This window comes from Meles meles, chromosome 14, assembly GCF_922984935.1.
Source record: "Meles meles chromosome 14, mMelMel3.1 paternal haplotype, whole genome shotgun sequence".
Taxonomy (NCBI): domain Eukaryota; kingdom Metazoa; phylum Chordata; class Mammalia; order Carnivora; family Mustelidae; genus Meles; species Meles meles.
In genome coordinates this window covers 68,196,649-68,222,784 of record NC_060079.1, presented here as the reverse complement: position 1 = coordinate 68,222,784, position 26,136 = coordinate 68,196,649, and the positions used below count along the sequence as shown (strand labels likewise).

Sequence of the window (26,136 nt, the reverse complement as noted above, 5' to 3'; positions counted from 1 at the left end):
ATCTTTTATTCATTTAGGCATTAGCCTGGGATCAAATTCTTATATTTGTTGAATGAATAAATGAATGAGTGAATGAATGAATGAAAACTACAGATACTTGTCCTCTAGGACTCCATCTTGTTTTATAGCTCTGTGTGTTAATGTTCGCACGTGTGTGTATGTGTTTGATATAGCTCAGAGGTTTTAAAAACACTTATGATAAAAACAGAAAATATGTTCATTGGAGGAACACTTTAATTCAGACAAATTTGAGCATTTTTGATAAATAGATAGAAGGCACTCTCAGATTTTAAAAAGTATTATTTCATAGAAGTACTGTAACAATGAACTCATTATTTCATTCACTCTTAAGATAATAGCAAGTAAACTGTACATAATTTATTCAAAGCATGTTCTTCCAAACTTCTAAATTTCTAAACTACTAGGATTGGTGCACAGGAGCACACACACACTTAAACACACATTTTAATGTTATTTTAATTTCATTAATCCATTCAGACACCTGAACAAAAACTACACGTTTTTGATTAGAGAGACCATCCATCTGTTTTCTTCTCTTCTTGAATCCATCGAGGAGAAAATACTTCATTAATGGTACTTTTTTAAAAAAACTAGTGACAGCTTTCCTCTATGTTGATGTTTTACATGGTTTCTAGAAAATCGATTATGTCTAATCTTTTTTAAGTTTTTTTGTTCCCAAAGACTTTTTTTTAGAGTAGTCTTAGGTTTAAAACAAAATTAACAGAATGGTACAGAGGTTTCACATATACTTCTCCCCTCCCCAGCAACACACATACCCATGACTAGTTCCTCCCCTAGCCGTGTCCCCCACCAAAGTGGGGGACAACTGATGAACCGACACTGACACATCATAACCACCCCAAGTCCAGAGTTTACATTAGTGTTCACTCTTACTGTTGTACATTTTGAAAGTTTAGACAAATGTACAACATGTATCCATTAGTATAATAGAATACAGAGTACTTTCACTGCACTAAAAATCCTCTGCGTTCTCATCCCTCCCCTCTCCCAACCCTTGGCAACCAGTGATCTTTTTATTGTCTCCAGAGTTTTGCCTTTCCCAAAATGTCATATAGTTGAAATTACAGTATGCAGAATTTCCAGGTTGTCTTCTTTTACTTAACAATGTGAATTTAAGTTCTCTCCATGTCTTTTCCTGGCTTGATAGCTCATTCTTGACAGTACAGAATAATAGTCTATTGTGTTGATGTACCACAGTTTACTCATCCATTCTCCTATTGAAAGACACATTGGTTGCTTCCAAGATTTAGCCATTATGAATTGCCTAATTTTTTTTAAAGACATTAAAAAATATTCTGATGTAATTATATTTAAATAGGTCTACTCAACACAATGAGAAAGTATCTGGAAAATAATAATTACAAATAAGTAGAGCGATCCATTTACATCAAATAATTAATGTAAGGAATGGAAGAAGAAGATTGTATGTCATTATAAATCTCACAGACACTAAGAATGGTTAAGGGAATATTAATAACAAAAACAGCAGTGCATTTCAAAATAAAATATAACTCAAAAAAAAAAGTAAAGTCTGAATAGTCTCATATGTATTAACTAAATCAAATCCACACTGAAAAACCTTCTCATCAAGAAAATTTCTGGCTCATATGATTTTACCACGATTATACCATCCACTTTAAGGATGAAGCAACACCAATTTTATACAAATTCTTCCAGAGAATTACAAAAAATGACAAAAAAAGAGAAAATAATAGCCTCAGGCCAACATCATCACTGTATGGAAAAACCCAAGACATTACAAGAAAGATAGCTACAATCTTCATCAGAAATGTAGTTGTTAAGATCCTAGATAAAATATTAGAAAAGTGACTGGAATGATACATCGAAAGTGTAATCAATGGGAGTGACATCAGCAGATATAGTAGAATAAAGATTCACGAAAATTTTCTCTTCCATAAAAGAAATGAGAACTTGGCAAAATTGGCAAAATCCAATTTTCAGAGCTTTGGAAATGATTTATAACAATCTGAAAAGTTTTTTTTTTTTTTCCTTTTCCAAAAAGAACAACTGAATCTCAATAAGAACAGTGAGCTTTCTGGTGATTTTTGTGATTGATGTATGCATGAAACTGAATGCCATGCTCATGTTCAGGGCTCTACTTATATGCCCATGAAGACCTGAGGAGGACTCCTCTCTTACTTCTGGATGAATCTCAGGAACTACACAAGCAAGAAGTGAATGGAAACTATGGCCACTTATGACAATGAATATATTGTTTATAGAGTTATGGAATTAGTTTCAGACAGTTATTAATAAACAAACAGCAACACAACACCAAACATCACCAAGGAGAGAAAAACCCTAGGGAAGGACAAATCTGACTTTGAGTTGCAACATTGTATACTTTAATAAGTCCAGTTTTCAATAAAACAATACAGCACATGCAAAGAAACATGAAAGCACTGTCCATACACACAACAGTGAACAGTTAATAGAACTATCCCTGAGGAGGCTGAGATGTTCAGTTTATTAGACAAAAACTTTAAAAATTCACAAGAGGGGCTCGATAGCCAATTTCAATGAACAAAAGAAAGAATCAGAAAACTTGAAGATAGGGGCACCTGGGTGGCCAGTGGATTCAGCCTCTGCCTTCGGCTCAGGTCATGATCTCAGGGTCCTGGGATAGAGTCCCCTGTTGGGCTCTCTGCTCAGCAGGGAGCCTGCTTCCCCAACTCTCTCTGCCTGCCTCTCTGCCTACTTGTGATCTCTGTCTGTCAAATAAACAAAAATCTTTACTAAAAAAAAGAAAAGAAAAGAAAACTTGAAGATAACCCGTCAAGATTATCCATTGTGAAGAACAGAAAATAAAAAGAATAGAAAAAGTCATAGCAATAGCTTAACTGTCCATTAAAAAAGAAAGAAAGAAAGAAAAGAAATACAAAGAGAACAAACTAAATCCAAAACAAGCAAAAGAAAGGAAATAATCTTGGTTACAGTGGAAATAAAGGAATTAGTAAGTAGGAAAGCAAAAGAGAAGAATCAATGAAGCCAAAGTTCGTTATTTGGAAACACAAACCAAGAACCTCCCCAAACCTTTAGTTATATTGACCAAAAATAAAAGAAAGAAGACTCAAATGACTAAAGCAAGGGAAAAAAATGGGAGCATCACTATCCACCTCATAGACACAAGAAGAATGTAAGAAAATCTATGGGGGCACCTGGGTGACTCAGTTAGTCAAGCACCTGACTTCGGCTCAGGGCATGATCCTAGGGTCCTGGAATTGAGTCCCACATAGGGATCCTTGCTTAGAGGGTAGCCTCCTTCTCCCTCTCCCTCTGTCGCTCCCTCTGCTTGTTCTTTCCCTCTCTCTCTCTCTACACACACACACACCCATATATGTCAAATAAATAAATAAAAACTCTTCAAAAAAATCTAGAAAATACTACGAACATTTGTAGGCCAACAAATTAGATGATTTACATAAAATGAACAACTTCCTACAAAGTCACAAACTACCAAACTGATTCAAGGAGAAATGTAAAATCTGAATGGATCTATAATAAGTAAAGAGATTGAATTAGTAATCAACATGTTTTCTCTAAAGAAAAAGCCAAATGGCCCAAAAACTAGATGGCTACCCTGGTAAGGTCTATCAAATGTTAAAAGAAAAATCAACACTAATCCTTCACAAAAGCCTCCCAAAAATAGACAGGGAAAGAACACATTCCAGCTCATCCTATAAAGTCTGGTGCCAAAATGGTGGCAAAGATATTAAAAGAAAGAAAAACCATATACCAAATATCTCTCATGACTAGAGAAACAAAAATCTGTAAAAAAAAAATACTATCAAATCTCAAATGAAGCAACATATAAAAAGGATTATATATCATAAGTGTGAGTGATTTATTCCAGGAACTAAAATAAATAAAATACTTCCATTGGAAACCACACTTAAAAGAATGACAAAAGAATAAATTTAAACCAACAAAGTATAAAACTTGTACAAATGAAAACTACAAAGCATCACTTAAAGAAATTAAATGGAAAAACATGTCATGTTCATGGATCTGCGGGCTCAATATCATTAAGATGGCAATATACCCCAAAGCATTCTTCAGATTCACTACCTCTTATCAAAATTTTAGTTGACTCATTTGCAGAAATTGACAAGTTTTTCCAAATATTCATATGAAAATGCAAGTGTGATAAGAGAATAATCGTTCCCAAAAAGATGTTCGGGTCCTGGAACCTGGGAAGAGTTTAGTTTACATGACTAAAGAAACTTAAATATGATTACACTGAGGAATTTCAGTTCAAGTAAGTTATCATGGATAACCTGGGTTGGCCCAATGCAGTCCTTATAAATGAAAGAGGAAGGCATGAGTACTAGAACCAGAGAAACAAATGGGATGATGGAAGATACTGGACTGATGCAAGGAAGATACTGGACTGACTGATGGTAAGTTGGACCACAAGCAAAGGAAGGCAGAGGCCCTCCAGAAACTGGAAAATGCAAGGAAACACATTCCTATCCAGACAGTCCAGAAGGAATGCAGCCTTGCTGCTGACACCTTAACTTTAGGCCATTACCTTCACCACTGTAAAATCATAAATTTATGGTGAGTTGATATATCAGCACTAGGAATCCAATATAGCCAAGGACCCAGAATAGCCTAAATAATCTTGAAAAGCAGCAAAAATTTGAAAGACGCATACTTCCAGATTTCCAAACTTTCTACATAGCTAATATAATTTTATCAATGTGGTGCTGGCTTAAAGATAGACATAGAGGTCAATGGAATAAAATTGAGTATTCAGAAATAAACCATTATATTTATAGCTAACTGATTCTTGACAAGGGAGGCAAGACAATTCAACAGGGAAATAATGGCCTTTTCAACAAATAGTGCTGAGAAAACTGTATACACACATGGGAAACGATGAAGTTAGAGTCCGACCTTATATCATACACAAAAAGTAAGTCAAAGTGGATCGAAACCTAGGTGTAAGAGCTAAAAGTATAAAAGTCTTATAAGAAAAGATAAGTAAAAATCTTCACAACCTTGGATTAGACCAGGGCTTCTTCAAGTAACACCAAATTATAAGCAACAAAAAATGAAATGTTCTATGCATAAAATAAACCAACAAGAAAGCGAAAAGACAACTCATAGAATGGGAGGAAATGTTTACAAATCATGTATCTCATGAAGGACTTGTATTCAGAATATGCATACACCTCTTTGAGCTAAGAAATTACAAATGAGAAAGGAATTTGAGGAGCTAGTTCTCCAAAGAAGATTCACAAATGTGCAAAAACACATGGAAGGATGTTCGATATTGTGAGCCAGGAGGGAAACGGAAATCAAAATTATAACGGGCCACCATTTCCCACTCACTAGGGTGGCAATGTGGAGACAATCCCTCATGTATTTCTGGTGGGAATGGTACACTTTGGAAAACAGTTTTGCATTTCCTCACCAAAGTTAAACTTAGAGCGACCAAATGTCCCAGCGATTTCACTCCTGGGTATATACCCAAGAGAATGGAAGACATATGTCTACCCGAAACTTGTACACCAATGTCTGTAGCACCTTTATCCATAATAGCCCAAAAGCAGAAACTGCCCAAACGTCCGTCAACTGAATGGTAAACCAGTGGCATGTCCAGTTTTATCAACCCTAATAAGGAATGAACAACGTGCTGCAACAGAAATGGAACTTGAAGACATTTTGAAGTGAATAAACCCAGACACAGAATGTATTGTGTGACTCTGCTTCAACAGGATGCTCAGAAACAGCAAATCCATAGAAACGGAAAGTAGACCAGTCACTGCCGGGGGCTGGGGAGAGGAGTTAATAGGACCTTACTCATAGGAGGTACAGAATTTGGGGTTTTTCAGTGATAAAACTTTTCTGAAATTTGTGGAGATCATTACATAATTTTATGAATATACTAATCACTGAATTGTATACTCTTAAATGGTGAACTTTATGGTATGTGAATTATAGTTCAATAAAAAACTATAATAAGTGAAAAACAACAGGTTTATTCCAATAATACAAGATTATTTTAACCTCATAAAATCAGTGTAATTTATAGTATTAACTGTTTGAAAGAGACAATCTAATCTCAGAGGAAGCACAAAATTGTATTTTTTTAAATGTACAAATGAGGAATAGAACAGGATTTCTTTAACCTGATTAGAGATAGTCATAAACACCTAAAACAAATGTCATAATTAATAAGGAGGTATTGAAAGCTTTCCTTCCAAGATCAAAACAAGACAAGATTCCCAGCCAGTTCAATAAAAGAAAAATTAAAAAGTGCCTAAGTATTGGCAAAAAAAAAGAAATATACTAGTCATTATTTGCAAATTGCATTGCATGCACAGAAAAAATTAAATGTTAGAATTAATAAGTAAATGTAGCTAGCAAGATCACTGGTTGCACTATCTGCATATAAAAATCTCAGGGGATGCCTGGGTGGCTCAGGCTGCTCAAAGCCACTGCCTTTGGCTCAGGTCATGATCCCAGGGTCCTAGGATCTAGTCCCGCATTGGGCTCCTTGCTCGGCAGGGAGCCTGCCTCTCTGCCTGCTTGTGTGCTCTCTCTCTCTCTCTCTTTCTGGCAAACAAATAAGTAAATAAAAATCTTTTAAAAAAAATTAGGGGCACCTGGGTGGCTCAGTGGGTGAAAGCCTCTGCTTTCAGCTCAGGTCATGATCCCAGGGTCCTGGGATCGAGCCCCACGTCGGGCTCTCTGCTCCGTGGAGAGCCTGCCTCCTCCTCTCTCTCTGCCTGCCTCTCTGCCTAGTTGTGATTTCTCTCTGTCGAATAAATAAAATATTAAAAAAAAATTAAAAAAAATAAAATCTCAGGAAACTTATTTCCTTAAACTAGCAATAACCAATTAGAAAATAAAATTCTATATATATATGATCAATGTTTTGTTAACTTCATAAAATTGATTGGAAAGTTTTCCTTTTTTATATGTTCTGGAAAGTTTGAATAATTTTTCAAATCATTTAAATAATGTTAAATATCCCTCTCCAATAATAACAATAACAAAATATTCAAGTTGCTTGGGATTGTGGATATGCATGGAGGTATTAGGACTATCTCATTATTGAAGACCATTTTTAGATATAAATCATAGGCTACTAAAAATGTCTTGATTCCCTAAGTATTCTTTTTTTATTTACCAAAAATTGACAAATTTCTTATCTCTTACTTTTTAAAAGATAACACAGGCTTATTTAAAAATTTGCAATTAATACAGACATGTAAAAAGTAGAAAATGAAGATAATCTACTAGTCTCATTTTAACAATAACCACTTATGATATTTTGGTATATAGCCTTATGTACAGGTATGGATGTGCACCCATGTGTGTGTATATATATATATCTACATATATATATATATACACACACTTGTGCCTGTGGCCAGGGGAGATATACATAGGCAAATAGAAACAGAGACTGATATCAAATACAGTAGGCATTATATTTTGTAAACCCTTTTTGCCTTTGAAGTTAGACAACTTACAGAACTTAAAAGATATAGTAACCAGAAACCTTAGAGTTATTTCCATATTTTCACATTTCTGAGATAACATCTTTTATCAGTAAACATTCATCACAATCATCACAATACATGTTGCTTGGAGTTCTTTCCTCCAGCTTCCATGTTAGGTTGCAATAAAGATTGACAAGTGTTTGCATACTATTTGGGAATTTAATATTTGTTATGTTGGATTTCTTCTGTTCTTAGGACATATGACTTGGAAATAAAGATTTTGTTTTCCTGCAACTGGATGGGGCACACGTACCAGCATTAAAGCATTACAATTAGCAGATCCCCAGCTTGAATTCTTAAGCAATCCTTATAAATTTTTCTACCCTTTTTCTTTTTCTTAAGATTTTATTTATTTATTTGACAGAGAGAGATCACAAGCAGGCAGAGAGGCAGGGAGAGAGAGAGGGGAAAGCAGGCTCCCCGCCGAGCAGAGAGCCCGATGTGGGACTGATCCCAGGACCCCGAGATCATGACCCGAGCTGAAGGCAGAGGCCCTAACCCACTGAGCCACCCAGGCACCCTACCCTTTTTCTTAATACTGTCTTCTGTTCTCATTCAGTTTCAACAGAGAACACTCAGGAATTTAAACCACACTGCTTCCCCATTTTTTTTTTTTTTTTAGATTTTCATTTATTTATTTGACAGAGAGAGATCACAAGCAGGCAGAGACGCAGGCAGGGGAGCGGGGGAGGAAACAGGTTCCCGGCCAAGCAGAGAGCCCAATACGGGACTTGATCCCAGGACCCTGAGATCATGACCAGAGCCAAAGGCAGTGGCTTAACCGAATGAGCCACCCAGGCGCCCCTGCTTCCTCATTTAAATAGATAACTTGCCCCTCAAAAACTGACCTTCAAGTTTAATGTTAGAAATGGAGCTGGTAGTTACGAATACATTAAGTAACAGACTATGGGTTTTTTGCAATGTTTTAACAGGACATTTAAATAGAAAGATTTGGTTCTTGTGATTTTCCCCAATAGTGATTACAAATAGTCTCTTCTTTCTTTACTATCTTTGAATGGCATATTTCATTTCACACATCCTTTACTTGCTGCCAGAACCCTAATATTGCTAAGGGAGAAAGCTTACCTAGTGAAGTGTTTGTAAATGTCAACTAGCCAACATATATTTGGAAGCCTATGAATGTTCAACTTTCTAACATTTGATTAAAGCCATCTGGAATTAATGTTCTCCTCTTTCTCCTCTTCTTACTTCAAAAAAAATTTTTTTGTACAGAAGTTGATACAAAATGTATTAAGTAAAGCTGGTATTTAACCCTCTTGCATTGATGCAGGAATTACATGCACATAAAAAAAGGGGGGGCATTTTTACAGTAATCTGTATGCTTGCTGTCAAGTTACTCTTTGATATATCTGCAATTTTCCAGTGAAACACATCTTATTTATCTTGGATTAGAAGCAAGCTCATGCATGTCTAGCAGGATTCATTTGTCACTACAGAAGCACTATCCTGAAACAAATCAGACGTCCCTCAAACCAAGTCTGCTTGTTTTCATTTTATTTTCTCAGCCTGATTAGTCAACATTTGTGAAAATGAGTAATTTGAAAGATGTTCCTGAAAACTGCATAGCGTTGGCCCACCCCTCTCTCAGAAGAGGGTCTAATTTTCCTCTGAGGCTTCAGGACTGTGATATGGGAAATGGAGAATGGGGAAGGGGACCTATTAATTCTGGAAACCTCTACTCTGGATAAGCTGCTGGAAATGGAATAAGAAAGCCAACAGATGGGGCACCTGGATGGCTCAGTGGGTTAAAGCCTCTGCCTTGGGCTCAGGTCATGATCCTAGGGTTCTGGGATCGAGCCCTGCATCGGGCTCTCTGCTCAGCAGGGAGCCTGCTTCCCTCTCTCTCTCTGCCTGCCTCTGCCTACTTGTGATCTCTGTCTGTCAAAGAAATAAATAAAATCTTGAAAAAAAAAAAAAAAAGAAAGAAAGAAAGCCAATAGATACCCTGGGTGAGCACCATTTTTAGGGTGCTTTGCTCTTCTCTGGGATCCATTTATCTTTTCTATTTTCTTTTGTTTCTCTTTCCAGGTTTGTTCTATCAAAACCGAATGTAACAAAATCTGGGTAAATCATCAACATCCTCTCACATTCAGCCATACACACACCCCCAATCCCACCATCTAACATTCATTTAGCAGGTATTTACGAAACCCCTTCTTGATCCAAATCACGTCATAGGGTCAACTGGACAGAGAGCAATTAGCATAACCTACGACTAGATTAGCATATGGCAGCCCTTAGCCTCTAACATTACAGAGTAACTTCTATTTTCATGTCCTTGAGTATTCTGTCCTTCCAGGTCCAAAACTTTCCAGGTTTATAGCCATCTTTTCCCCTTAAGCTTCTGCCTCCATTTTTCAAATGCTATCTGTTCTATAAAAATTCCCCCTCAAAAGAAAATCTAATCTTCCGCTAAAAGTGGAATATTTTTTTAATTTTATTGGCTAATTACTTAAAGTTCAAACTCTTTAGCCCATACTTAAAATCCTGTCTTTTCAACTCTTACATATTCAGTTACTGAAATCCAAAATGATCACACAGCTACAGTCTTGCAAATTATTCACTACAATTGACAGTATGAATATGTAAAATACCAAGCATCTTAAAAAATAAGTAGCTTACACTAGTTCCTTCAAAAAGCAATTAATAAAATGTATACTTTTAACAAATATTTCTGAACATCCATATATCGTTAACCAAACTTGTTAGCTGGAAACATAGAAGAGATCAATGATCTAGTCAACTGACCCAATGTATAATTTTGAAAATGTAAATTTAATTTGTTCCAGATAAATGACCTCTCAAAAAATAACCCATTAATAAAGGACGGTGTCAGAAAAGTAAAAGTTATTAGGGGACTTTAGGAGCCAAAGCATATGTTTGATTTAAACCTAGGAGATATAGAAGGATAAGAAGAAATTAGGTTGGAGCTAAATATCCATGAATATTAAGGTTATTCTCTATTGGTTTGGAGTGCTCATTTACACACCAATATACAGCTTTAGGAATTTAGGGACTCATTAACTTTGCTAAACATGGAATTTAGCTTTTTTTTTTTTTCCTTAGAAAGCTTTTTTTTTTTTTAAGAAAAAAAAAACCTAATTATTTCTTTACTATTTTTATATCCAAGTACAGTCTTCTTATTACTCACTAAGGACAAATCTTTACCAATCACCCTTGCAGTCGGGGAAATAATTTCATTTAAACATTCCCTGAAAGCAATTATTTATGGGTTCCACCGAAACTGGGGTAAACTTTTTGTGGTCCCATTTATGTTGCGGAGATTAGAGATCACTTATAAAATAATACAACTCATAACTATTTGGTTACTACATTAACAGAAAAATCAAGGAAAAGTAAAGCAATGATCCCAATCACATAACAGAAATACCTTGTTGTAATGTAATTTTCAGTTGCTCTCAAAAGTGTTATTTTGATATTTAACAACATCACTGATTCGAGAGGCTCTACTTTCTCTGCATCATCAAAATTTTATGAACCAAAATTATCAACACAATTGGTTTTATTGAGAATCGCTTTGGTTGCTGTTCTCGTAAGACGTTCTCTGAACAGACTGTTTTAAATCTATGATAAACACTGTAACATATTGGAAGAAGTTCTTCTTGAGGCATTTTCTACATGACACCATGTGTCCTATCTTTCAGCAATGTACAGCAAGTTATTTTGCTGTAATTTCTGTAGCACAGTGGTCTCTGGGGTTTCCTTTAAAATCTCCAAGCTTCTCACATTTCACATTTCTCTAGAGCAGTGTTTTTCAACCTTTCTGGCAGTCCTGATGTCCAGCTGCATCTCAGACCAATTACATCAAAAACTCCAGGGGTGGAACCCTGACATCAGTAATTTTTAAAACTCCCGGGTGGTTCCAATGTGCAGTCATGGTTGAAAAACACGATTTAGAGTGAGAAACGACCTCAGGCTATCCCACAACTTTTCTATTAATAGCCCAACATATTACAAGTGGCAAAATGGCATTGGTGAACGTTTATGGTGATAAAATAGAGCCATTGGTTTTATTCCAATTCTGCTGAGGTATTTTTGTAAAACCTCTGTGTCTATGTTCCTATAACTTGGAGTTTGAGCCGTCAGATTCTGATAAGGAATCTGCTAAATTTAGACCAGAGCTGGAGCATGATTTTTCTTGATTTAAAAATGGCAGCTCTTAGTAATATTCAGCCATTTAATTATTTCCCCAAAAAATCAATTTTGAACAAAAGTGCCACTCTTAAATAATTAAGATTTTAGTAACTTTGAGGTAAGTAATAAGCTGCCAATTTCATTTATTTAGATCAATTTATTAATGCACAGAATTCCCAGTAACATCATTCTCATCAGTAGCTTCTTTATATGAATTTTTATATATTAAACTTTGTATGTTAAATTTATGGTATCTGAACTCCTTCATGAAATATCATTAATGTTTTTAACTTTCTAGTCAGGAAAAACCTTTTTAATTGTTCATTCTAATGATTCAAAAGAAAATCATATTTTTGCTTTGAACACATCTTTAAAGTTCAGCTCCAAGCTCTTTTAACTTATTTATTTTAAATTTGCTGCAGAGTTGATTTTCAAACCTCTCAGTTTATTTACAATAATCTCTCTCTCAGACCCAAACATGGTAGGAATAATAAGATACCTTTCATTCATCAATAATAAGGAAGATTTTTAAAATAAGATTTCACTCTATGTTTTATCCTTCCCACAGCCCTTTCAATTGGCAACAAGTTTATTTGATTTGGACAACCATTTGGTCATTTTCTTTAATGGGACCTAACAAACTTTGACATTTGAAATTTAAAAAAAAAACAAACCCACAAGACTTTCATTTGGAAATTTAAGTGACTATGGAATGCAATTTATAAGAATGTTATTATTAATGATGTAAACCCAATTGTTTTCGGGATTGCAGTGAATCTCACGATACTGAACAAGTACTATGACATTTACCCATTAGTGAACTTAAGAAATTGATTTGAAGAAAGAGCCTTTCTTTGGTCCCAGGTTGCTGGGAATTACAATGCAAATTTGGCATCTCTCACTTCCCTGCCAATTCATGAAGTGGTAGCATGGAGGGCAAATCTCACCTCTGATAGGCAGTCTTTCTGAATCTGCTTGCCCAAATCGAAGTGATCCACTCTCTTGCTGTTTCTCCTTCCTGTAAATACTTACATAATAGAGGTTCTATCACTTAATGACACATTTTCTCGACTTCCTCCCCATATCTCTCTGTGATAATTTGACCTGATTCATAACTGTATCTCTAGCAAGTAGGGGCTCTCACCTGGTGTTCAATAAATGTTTGCTAAATGAAGGGTGAGGAATGTGTATTACACAGATTTAGCATTTGTTAAAATGCACCAAATTGCCTGTTTAAGATTTGTGCATTGCACTGCAGGTAAATTGTACTTCAACTACAAAGAATAAAAGAAATCTTTTCATTCCCCTTGGAACATGATTTCAGAGTCAGATGGTAAACCATTATGGAATTGGAGAGTTCCTCCTTCATCACAAATAGGTTAATATGTATCTTGATAATCCACATTGTTTTCTGGAATCTGGACGTTTACTATTTTACAAAATCAACTGACCCACAAATTTGCTACCAACATGGATATTCAAATAATGTGCAAACACACATGTCAAATTCAAGGAAAATGTCTTAAATACTAACAGCTTCATTGAAATAACATTGAAGTTTCTATAATAATCATTTTGTAGGATTAGGCATATTTGGTTATTATTACACTAAAACATGACAACATCCTCTAATAGTCAAGAAACCCTCTCATTTACTTCTACAAATGTTTGAAAGGTTTTAGAGTTATATATAAGTAACCAAATATAAAAACTGGATATGGACTAAACCAATGCAAATGAGCAGAGACATTATTTCATCAGCTAGTCCCACCAACAGGTCCTAAAAGTATATGACTTACAAGTGAACACCTACCACTTTATTGTCAGTTACTCAGTCAACAGTTATGAATTAATAACAAAAATGCCCTACAGAATATAAACCCCAATCAATAAACAAACAAACAAAAGAATACATAATTCTTCCTTTCCTAATCATTTTATTCTTCTTTCTTTGACTTCATCACTTGATCTTTAGGAAATAAGAAAGCATGTAAAGTGGAAAAAAATTAAAATATAAAAACAGAAGCATGGCTTCACCAACATCAAAACTTGAAAACATGTTAAGACATAATGATAAATTCTTGCTGTTCTTAGCAACATAGAATAGATACTAGCAATAAAAAAAGACCTTGGAGTCTAGCATATCATTTGTTCGTTTAAGAGGAACTTTTCTCCTTAATGAAATATTATGCAACATGTCATGTAAACAAATTAAAAGCAGTAAATGACTAAAAGTCACTTTTCACTTTAGTAATAAATCCTGAGGGATAGCTATAGAAAACTGAGACCAGAAAAAAATGTAGACCTTACTGACACAGCAAAACTGTCTCATTTTCCAAGAAGGTATGACTGTCCTTTGGTCACAGAATTAGTTTACAGGGGAGCATTTTGAATGGCTTTGCTTAAGTTGTATGCTTTTATCTAATTATAAAGAAAAATATAATTTCTAGATTATATTAAAACTATAGGAGTGATTATTAGCTTTAAAAATTTAATTTTGTGAATTGATTTTATTCCCTTTAAATACAAATAGTCCTATTTTGCATTGCAGTTTGAATTTTTTTCCAACAAGTGCATAAAATTGTTGCGTATGCAAATGTGCCATACCTTTTAGTATTGTTTATGTACTTTGCAAATGAAGTGTCTAAAGCAAATTCTATAACTCAATTTCTGGTTTTGTTGTAAACCAAACACTACTTAATAGCTTAGCACACCTGATTTGACTTGGCATTTTCAAAACTGATTTATTGCATACTCTGAAAAGCCTGTTAGTTCTAATCTTGCAAATGCAATAGGTTCCTCTTGCCATGATAATTATTATGCAGCTGATAGGTATGTTATGTCTTCCCCCAGTTTATATAATTGTGATTTATCATCCATTTCCAGGAGAAATCACATCTCCAAAGCAATAGGTTCTGCCATGTCCTATGGCCTAAAGTGCTACGCCTTATCTGAAGAGTAGCCTGGTTACAAAGAGGGACCAATACGAACTTAGCCTGTTCCAAGCCCTGGAGTAATTCCTGGGGAGAAACTGAGATATCCTTTATGCTTTCAGTAGGTCTGGTCAGTGTCTTAGAATTCAAACACAATTAACCTAGAGTTTGCAGTTTGCTTCTACTGCTTTCAAATCGCTGCGAGCAATAGGCTCTAAAATATTTTTTAAATATGCCAAGTAATTAAGGTTGGTGACAATTTAAGGTATACTGAATTAATGATATAGCACAAATTTTCTTCTTTCTTTAATAATTTCCATTCTCAAATTGTAACTCATTCTTTTAAAATTGGCAATGGCAACCTGACAAGCATTGCTTGTAATTATGTATGGATTTTTTAAATTCAAAGTTCAGTGATTTCTGTTCCTTCGCAATAAAATTGTATCACTCTGCCATCCTCGATGGCTCCTTTGTGGCCATGTGACAAAGTTATCCTTAGATACATGTCTCTTTTTTTTCTGTGTTATGAAGTAACAAAAAGAGCTTTGAGAATTCTTTATTTGTTTTGTTATTGATGAGGACCCAAATTAAGGTACAGTTAGAGAGGCTCTGAAAAACACACCAAGATATTTTTTTCTCTGAGTTTTCTCTTAAGCGACAAAAAGTAAAGCAAGTTAAAGTTAAAGAAAGTTAAAGAAAACCATAGTTCTTTATACTCCATGTTTAGGATAGCTAAAATTATTTTAATAGTTACTTTAAATTTTAAGTAAATAGTTACTTTAAATTTTAAGGATAGAATGACTTAGGTTCAACACAAAGGGCAACTACTATCACTACAACAACTACATTTGAATCAATAATTCATGTATTTATTTACAAGTCCATAAAAATCTATCAGTTCTTTCTTATTTTACTATTGCAGGTATATTTGATTCTTAATAAAGGGCAGTATATGATAGAATTGGAGAATATAAAATTGGAGAATTGAGACCTGAAAAATCATTCACAAATTATTTTTCTATGAATTGATCCATCAATCTATTAATCTATCACTCTATCAACCTATTCACTATCTACCTACAGCAAATATATTTATAATATTAAAATGATGAAATTCCCCCCAAAAGTGAAATCTAAGTTAAATGTGAAAAATTCCAATGTGTAAAAGTGGGCACTTTATTTAAATAAATCTCTATATCCTTATGCAAAAGAGGGTAATGCATTTTATATATACTTTAGTAGTAAACAAATTTATAGTTAAGAAGACATTCATCCAAATATTATTTGTAACAATGAAAATACGAAAAAATCTTAACAATCTGTCATGGCTGCATAAATGGGTGTATACATTTTTAAATGAAAACTACAGTTGTTATAAAAGGTATTATATACAGACATGGGAAGATCTCAACCATATACTACTGTGTGAATAAAGTTTCAAGCAAAAACACATATGTGTATGTCCTTTTATATAAAATAATATTAGAGCATAGGCATTCAGAGAGCTATGTCTATACATCATACGTCTTTAACTTAAAAACAACAGTTTGCCCTTGGGGACCTTGATTTGTACTGATATTTGTTTTCTTTTTAGCCAAAGTGGTAAAAGTACTGATGATCTTTCTGCAATGACTTTGAACCTCCTTGTTTACCCTCCAGATGTACCTCATTATTGAGATTTTTTTGTGGTCTTCTCATCTGAGGCATTTAAGATGATATAAATGCAAACATATTCTGAGAAGTTATAGCCAAATAATAAGTAATCCCTGCATGATTACCCCCTACTTCTGAATAGTGAAAGAGTAGAATGCAGTTTAGTAAAAAACACATGCACCAAAGGTCAAGTGTTCTTACATAAAATATAAGGTTTTATGAGAAGGGAATAAAAAAAATTCAGAGGTTCAAGAACAAAAATGAAGAAGGGCTAGGTAATTAGAAAACATGATAGAGCATAAGACATTGCAAAGTCCCAGAGTCCAGAGTTTGCTAATTGGGATAACAGAAACCCTGAACATTTGTTTCCATCCCTGAAGTGAAGAAAGAATAAAAATCTAAAAACTCAACCTAGAGTAAACTATGGACTTTTGGTGATAATGACATTTCAATGTAAACTCATCGATTGTAACAAGTGTGCTATTGGGTGCTAGACATGGATAGTCGAGAAGAGGGTATATGGAAACTGTAATTTCCACTCAATTTTTTTTTCTGTGAACCTAAAACAGCTCTAAATAATGAAGTTTAAAAATTAAAACAAAAAACAAACAAACAAACAAAAACTAAAAGTCCTTTGCTAACTGCTGAAACCAATGTATTAGATGTCTTCTGGCCATCCCAAAGGACCCTAACCAAGATTCTCTTGTCACATGGAGGGAGTGGTCCAAGAGGGGTGTAATGGAAACCATGAATCTCTTGATACCCACACATGAAATCCTTTGGCATCATTTCTACTCCAATCGATTTGAAAAAGCCAGTCACAGAGCCAGCCCAGGTTCAGGGAAAGAGGCAATGAACTTCCCACCTCAATGGGAAGTACGAGAAAGAACTGGTGGTCAACTTTAAATCAATCATGGGACAAGTTCTCAATAAGGCACTTGGAAAAAACATCAATGTATATTAGGTAATGGAGGTTAATCAAATTAGGAACTGTTTTATTAGATTTGATCTAGCATTATACCTCTTCATTTGGGTTGGAAAGGGTATGAACTCAAAAACATTGTCATCATTTTAGAACAATAAAGTAACTAAATTGCCATATTTTATGTCTTAAAAACTACGTAAATTATGGTAATGGAATAACGAAACAAGCAAATGAAAATTAGCAACTCAAAATTCATGCATCATTCTAATTTAATTTGCATGGCATGGGACCACTAGCTTTTTTTTTTTTTTTAATTAAACATATTGTTATACATTGAGGCGCCCAGGTGGCTCAGTCAGTTAAGCATCTGACTCTTGATTTCAGCTCAGGTCATGATCTCAGGGTTGTGAGATGGAGACCTGCATCTGGGCCCTGTGCTCAGCAGGGAGACTGTCTCAGATTCTCTTCCTCTCCCTCTGCCTCTCCACCTACTATACACTCTCTCTCTCTCTCTAAAATAGACAAATATTTTAAAATATTATTATATAGTTACATTAAAATATATTGCAGGAAACTTACAAATAAAGGTTTGTAGAACAAATAATAAAAAGAGAAAGCAGAGCATTACTGTAGTAAAGAGAATAATGTTTTCCCTCTCTCCACAGATTTCCATATTTGAATCCCCAAAACCCCATGAGTATGTTACCTTACATGGCAAAAAAGGACTTTGCAGATGTGATTAAGAATTTTGAAGTGAGGGGCGCCTGGGTGGCTCAGTGGGTGAAAGCCTCTGCCTTCTGCTCAGGTCATGGTCTCAGGGTCCTGGGATCGAGCCCCACATCAGGCTCTTGACTCAGCAAGGAGCCTGCTTCCTCCTCTCTCTCTGCCTGCCTCTCTGCCTACTTGTGGTCTCTGTCTGTCAAATAAATAAATAAAATCTTTTAAAAAAAAAATTTTTTTTGAAGTGAGAAGACGAACCTGGTTTATCTACATGGGCCCAACGTAATCCTCCCCAAAACCCGGGCCATGGGTCTCTATAAGTCAGGGGAGGAAAAAGGTAGGAGTCTAAGAGTCAGAGGAGTCATGATGATGGAAGCAGAGTTGGCACTGTTGTGGTCAGGAACCAAGGAAAGCAGGCAGCCTCTAGAAGCTGGAAAAGGCTGCAACAGACAGCCTTTGTCCAGAGAGCCTGTTGTCCCTTGAGACAACAGAAGGAACACAACCTGTAATGGTAGCCCAGATGACTTATTTCAGATTTCTGGCCTTTAGGACTGTCATACTACATGAAGCCACTAGATTTGCACTAATTTGGAGCAGCAGCAGTAGAAAGCTTGTAAAACTATCAAAAAATTTAAAACAGAAGGTATAATTATTTCCTTTAAATGACAACTAACAATCAATAAGTCATTTAGAAAAAAATTTAAAACTAATTTGTATGGTACACAGTGCTTAACTACATTGTTGTTATCTGATGAAGTCATCTAGGATTTAGGTACTGTGATTTTTAAGTAATAAAGTTAGTTGAAGGCATGTAAAATATGCTTTAGAAAAGATGTGTCCAAACTACATAATTCCCTTCTGGGAATATTATTAAATCAACTTTCACATTTTGGAAACACCCATACTAAACGGTAAATTAAATATAACCTGTGTCCAAGTATACTTCTGTATAAACTGACCTATGTATAAATAAATATATTTTAAATAAATCAAACCTGAATAAAATAGGTATTCTAACCTATGCATTAGGACATGGAAGAAATTTCCAGTTTGTGAGTTCAGCATTCTCTCCCATCTGATAGTTGGCAACTTCTAATGGGGGTGTGTGTGTGTGTGTGTGTGTGCACGTGCATGCATGCCTGTTAACATGCTCCCTCTGTTCTCCTAAATAACTGGTATGCACAAGAGAATTTAGGGAAGGAACGGGGAGGAAAAACAGCATTTCTTTGTAGATCTATGGAATTAACTTACCATTAAAAAAAATGTGAGTGCTCGCTTCCGCAGCACATACGCTAAAATTGGAACGACACAGAGGTTAGCATGACCCCCGCGCAAGAAATTTGACATGCAAATATATGAGGCGTTCCATAGTTTAGGGAAAAAAAGAAAGTAAAACGTGAATTGAACATGTCATAATTTTACCGTTTTCATTTATGGGAAACCTAAATACATTTCATTTCATTACAATGAACTGGAGAAAGAACAAATATGCATAGCCAAGAAATGTGAGACCTAATCAGTTTCTATCATAAACTAACTGGCCATCACTGGGTCTATTTCTACACATGATAAAACAGAATGCCTCGTATGCTCAATGTCATCAGCCTGCCACTGTTCTGTTTCCCATCTTAATTAGAATGGGAGCTCCAATATTAACGTATGTTCAATTTATGCTAATGAACAAGGTCACTTTCCTCCTGAAAGCCTGTTTAATTCCTTACAGTTTACAGAAGCAAATCAAACTTGTAAACTCATCTTTGCAAATTCCTTCCTGCCTTAACTTGTTTCCAATTCTCCAAATATTTCTGTTAAGAGCAAAAAGGCACAGCCAGGAACCATGTTTTTAGCATCCTCTACACCTCCTAGCCTGGCCCACCTCATCCACTTTGGTCCAAGCCTCTTTGGTAAGGTGTTCAGAGGATACAGGTATAAAATCTGGATGTTCCCCAGATCCCATAAACCTTAACTGCTGTTGGGGCATGTCTGAGGATGTCGATTAATTAGGGAGTTTTGCAGTCTGGACTCCGTTTGTAGATGTGTACCAGCCATGACGTCAGGGTTCAATGTATGAACCTTGGGGAGTCTTGCTTTCCTGATCTGTAAAAGTAGGAGAGGGTTGGCAGCATTTACCCCATGCAGATACTGTGTAGCTACAGGAACGCAGTGTTTGTAGGGTACTTGACACAGTCTTCAGACACAAGGGCACTTACATATCAGCCGGTGCTATCGTTATTTGAAAAAGAATGGTTTGTAAAAAGGGGGCTATAATCCCCAAGGAGATGTAAGAGGGTCTTTGTTCTTCTAACAGAAAAGAGGTATATTAGCAGGCAAAGTAAAAATCTAGGAAAATACAGCCTACTTATGCCAAGTTATTTTAGCATAGGCCATAAAGAGTTCCTCTTTGGTTTTAGATGTACTTGCAGAGCCACAAGAATCAGAAGTGAGAAGGATAAATTCATTCCAGCATTCCCTATTTGGATGTACCTGTGTGGTACCTGAGTTCTCTCTGAGCCAGTTTAACACCTACTGGTTGTCTCATTAATTAATGAGTTGATAGAATCTTTGACACACATTCATTAAGGGGGGGGGGGATGAGAGAGAGTGGGAAGGAAAATAGAGACGTCTACTCTACCACAGCTCCAGGGTAGGACTTAAGCCTGCATTAGGGAAGTTTGAAAATTACAGTGATTTGTAGAAGGAGAGACTGAGTGAGTGATAAAGGGAAGAGGACATGACCTTGCTCTACTCCCTTGCTTCCCTTCTCAATCCTCCCTCAGTCTCCACCAGACCTGAGCCTTCTGGGTGCCCAATTGTGAGCAAATGTTCTTTTTTTTTTTTTTAAGATTTTATTTATTTGACAGATGGACAGAGAGAGGAGGAAGCAGGCTCCCTGCTGAGCAGAGAGCCCAATGCGGGGCCCGATCCCAGGACCCTGGGATCATGACCTGAGCTGAAGGCAGAGGCTTTCACCCACTGAGCCACCCAGGCGTCCCTGTGAGCAAATGTTCTAACACACGAATAGAGTATTCATGAGTATACACGGGTAAGCTGAAAGCAAACAAACATTCACATTTTAGCAAAACACAATGCCTCCCTCCATAACCTACATGGGAGTGAGGACTTTGTCACAAATGTGGATCATGACCCGGCGAGATCCCAATGACCTCCTACTGCCCTTTGCTGCCGTGTCCTCTTTCCAGCCACACCGGAGTGCTTGCGGGGTGGGACCTCTAGCTTCCTTGATCCTCCATATTTTTTAGCCTGAAATATAGGCCACTTTTATATGTATTAGATAAGCTGCCTTTCTCTCTCCAAAGGCAGAGGCATGTGTTTTGTGTTGATGAAACCAAGAACACAGCATGGCACATTGTAGGTATACATTGCATCTTTGTGAAATGAGTATTGTTGAATGAGTTAGCGTTCGGGATGTTTTTTGGTCAACCAGAAAAAGTCTAAATAGCATTCATTTCAAAATTGGTCAGTACAACAGGGAAGCAAGAAGTAAATTTTGTTGTCCATATTAAACTATTTAAAATATTTAAATTTTTGGTATCTCAAGGAATTTCCTTCGCATCCAGAATATTCTGTGGCTGTACCAACCAAAATATGGCTCATTCAATTCTGTCTACATATATTAATCTAGAGATAAAATTTACATCTTTACTTTTGCTACAAATGTCTAAATGACTACTTTTGAACCTCACGATTTTAAGAATATAAACCTTTTAATAATCAATTACCACATCCAATTAGTTCACAATCATTGAAATATACATTTGGGACTAGGGCTCATTTCAAATCTCAAAATACAAAGTCACTTAATTCAGAACTCCATCTGTGCCCCAGTCTCTGGAGTCTGACAAACAGTCTCCAAATTGTCTTCTGAGTTTTCATCAAAACAAGACACCAGTTTGGAATCTATTTTAACATGACTTGCACTATATGGGGACTCACATTGCATCTGCTTTGATTTTTCTCTAATGAAAGTTTCCTAGTTGTTCTGTGTCAGAAAGGATGTAAGTATTCCCTAGAAACAGCGCTGTTATTTAGAATGCAACAATAGAGAAAATCGAAGCCCCGGATCTTATATTTCCTATTCATAAAATTGTAATTGGCCTTTTTATGTCTGTGCTACCCTTGAGACACAGGGAATTAATTTTATGTCCATGAACATATATAGGATACCCATAAAACTCAGAAGAGTTCAAATTCTCATCCCCCAAAAAGAATTAGAGATAAAATCACAGCATATTTTTCTTTAATCTTGGGGATTCTGTATAGTTTAATGTGAGCTCTTGAGATGATATTAAATTGCAGCTATTGTAAATAATGGGCAAAGGAAGAACTGTGGTATAATGTTTGCAATAGCATTGTAAATAGAGAACAAATACCCTCCACCCAAATTTACATTGCACTTGCAGGATGAAGCAAACTCCTTGCAGATATCAAATGTTTATACTCTCCTTTGTCATAGTTGCTACAAGTACAAACTTCGTTAGCTCACTGGGTTCAAAGACTGGTTTCACTACTCATATGACCTAGGTATGACTTAGACTTGCTAATACACAGCAGACCTCATTTTACCATATCAATAGAGATTAAAACCCCTACATTAAAACTTGGGGAAGGGTGAGCCCTAAGCTAATTAATATACATAAAATACCAGCATGATTTCTGATTCACAGTAAATGCTCAATAAATTGACTCCAACTCAAAGGCCAATCAGACAGAATAAACCTAATAGTATTAGCTCGCAAAGAGGTGATAGTTCTAGGGGCAGAAAATTGCCTTATCATTTGTCAGAGCGGAAAAAAAGCAAGTTTTTCTTATTGATACAGATTCATGCAGAGTAATATAATTTGTATATATTTCCAGATTGCATGCATAGATTTTTTTTTAGAAATAAGATTACAACAATCTGAATAACAACTAAAAAAAAAACAAAAAGGAAGAAAGAGGGGACAATAAAGAACCAAAAAAGAAAGAAGAGAAAGAAAAGGAAAGAGAGAGAGGGACGGAAAGGAGGGAGGGATAGAGGGAAGGAGAGAGAAGGAACAGAACAGGTGCACGGGCTCTGTTAAACCAGCCCTATCAGGAATCTTCTCTTTCCACATCTCCCGTTTCATATGTCCGGTCTGGAGGAGAATGGTCTTGGAGCTATGGAGCAGACTCTTCTTCAAGTGTTCTTTTTGTTAATTGCTATACGACAGGGGCTTGCTCTATCTATCTATCTCTGTCTATCTTTTACCTTCACTCGGTAATCCTGATGCTAATCAAGGCTGAAATTAAAAGATTCCATCCTAACGATTTGTTTCGCGTCATTAGCCTAAGAGGCCGAAGTCACTAATGCAAAAGTCTTTCCATCTTTCCATGTCTCAACAATCTCTGTGGAGTTTAAGAACCATGGTGCAACAGAACGATGCTGTTCAAAGTGTGGCCTCCAGACGGGCAGGCTGGGCATACACCAGGGACCCGGTTAGAAATGGGGACTCCCATTCCCACCTCCAGCAAATGCTAAAGCCAAATCTGCACTCTACCAAGTTTCCTAGGAGATTCATAGGCATATTAAAGTTTGAGAAGAACCGTAATAAAGGATTATTAAAAATGATGCCTTTAATCCCCCAACTGTGCTCCTTAAAAAAATTAGTATCTTCCAAAATGTTTTCTACAAAAATGAGTTCTATAATCAAATGTATTTTAAAAATACGAAATTAAATCAAGTTAAGCTAATTTCCTTTCGGCGACTTCTTGGAGCCACTATTATCCTCTAACACGTGCGTAAAAATGGTATGTGCGGGATTTCTCCAAGCTATTTGACCATGAAGCCATGTTTTCTTTGTGTGATCCTTTAAATATTTCTAAAAACACTGGGTTTTAAATAGCACAGTTTGGAAAAAGATGTCCTAATTTTTGTAGAAATGGTCAAGTCATATGTCACAAACTCTACTTAAAACATTAGGAAAAATATTTGTTTGAGATTTAAAATTAAATATTGGAAAAATTATTTGTGTAACATATCTAATTCTCTGAATGTTAACCTGGAAAACAGGCTATGCTTGCCTCTGCCTCCCCACTGCCATCGCCAAGCCCATTACCCCCTTTCTTCTGCCTTTTGGACTCAGGGGCGTGGCACTGACTCAACTGAATCTTAACAATTTTTGCTTTGTTCAGTCTCAAGAGTTCTCCCTCCTCTTGCCCCTTATCAAAATAAGAGTCTTCATCATGTTCCTCCTAAAGTAGACACCACCATAAAAGTAATCTGTTAAAGCCATCCTCTGATGACTAATACCTGAAATTGCCTAAATATGGTATTCCTTTTAGTTAGTTTGTTTGTTTTTTAATAGGGAAGATCTAGGCTTTAAATTACCTTTTCCCAATGCCAAAAAAAATTAAAAAAAAAAAAGTTGTATTTGTTGCTATAATTCAAGCACACTACCTAAAATCCTCCCTGTGAATATTATACACATGGACTCAGATATCCAGACAGCTGGAATTAACAGCTGGGTACGAAGAACTCACCAAACTTGCAAACATAAACACATTAGTACACGCTCCTCATTTCCTATTATAATCTTACTTTCAACAGGGGCCCCATGTTTCTTTCTCACTTACTTTATTTTTTAAAAGCTTTTGTAATGTTTTTCTATCATTTTCCATGTTATAGGAAGACAGGTGTTATGACATGAAGTTTCATGGCCAGCTTTCTTTACTTTCCACTTAGAACCTATCAGGGATAATGCATACCAAAAAAATGCAAGCTAATACTGAATTTCTTTTCAAATTCTTTCAGACTTAATATTTTCTGGCTGAAAAAAAAATCTTTTTTAGACCCCTTTTTCTCTTCACTTCTATCATAAAAATGGAGGCTGGTTTCTCTTTTTACGGATTTTTTTGGTCATAATGAAATAAAGGTAATTAAGATTTCAATCTAGTTTTATCTAGCACCAAAAACTGTAATTATCTCATTATATTCAATATTGCCTTTAGAGGCAATTCATGGTTAAAACACTCCAAAATGTCATTTTATGTAATATCAGTAGTTTCACTCATTTTGGACTATTTCCCTACCCAGCATTTTGTAAAGGAACCATTAATCATCATTACAGTTAATTCCCCCAAGAAACAACTAAGCAGAATTGAGAATATGAAAAAAGCTCAATGGTACATAAACACCTATAATTCCTGCTTCCCTTGTGGCTTTTTATTTGGAGCTGAGATTTTAAAGCAATGCTAGTTTACTCTCTTCCCATCCTTATTTATTCAACAAATATTCATTTAATGCATATTAAATGCTAGGCTCTATTCCAGACTGTGGGGATTTAGGAAAAATTTTTAAAAACAAACATATATTATAAGGTCAGGAAATGATAAGCATTAAAAGGAAAATTAAAGTCATTTAGACAAACAGAAAATGATTTGGGTACAGGAGCAGAGGGTTGTCTTCCTGGATCATGAAAAATAATAGAAAATAAATAATATGTAGATCTATACATAGATATAAATATATAGCTATATATAGATATATTTGGTCAGCTGCATATTGGGTTTATATTTTTGATCATATTATCCCAATTAGACTGTCAATTTAGGTAAAAATCATGGCTCTGTTTCAGCTGTTCTCAAAATGTTTATCAATGAGGTAAGCTTCTATGAATTTTTTATATGGCCCATATTTTTCAGACCATACCAAAACTCCTCTCAAAATTTGCTAAAAATTTGCATAGCTATTTTCATTTGACATGATGAGAAGAAAAAAGAAACTTTATCTTAGTCATATAGAAAGAAATCTATTCCAACTGAACTATATTTCAATTGAAAGTCTAGATTATGTTAACAATTATCACGATGTTATTTTGTGTTTTCTTTTTAAGGAAAAAAAAATTAAACGACCCCCAGAAATATATGGTGGGACTCTTTTTGTCATTTATTTTGTCAATATAGTCACCAAACCACTGGTCAGCTGAATAATGAAACAGGAAAAAAACAACAACAACAACAACAACAAAACATTATGAGCTGCTTCATATCAGAGGAAAAATACTTGATTTAACTGCATGAAAAAATTTTTAATCACTTATTCAGGCAAATATTAAATTGCCAGATCAAGTTTTTTAAAGTCAACATGAGAAAGATCATGGATTATTGTTTT

The 26,136-nt window shown here is 35.4% G+C and overlaps 1 protein-coding gene and 1 non-coding gene across 2 annotated transcripts in view; one reads left to right on the top strand and one right to left on the bottom strand.

The window, feature by feature from the left end:
• The window catches only part of GPC5 (glypican 5), a 1,459,668-nt gene that overhangs the window by 849,672 nt on the left and 583,860 nt on the right, over positions 1-26,136 (bottom strand). The gene's annotated exons all lie outside the window — the stretch shown is intronic.
• LOC123925373 lies at positions 19,256-19,362 on the top strand. The gene has a single exon (XR_006814975.1). It is a non-coding gene; the product is annotated as a U6 spliceosomal RNA (small nuclear RNA).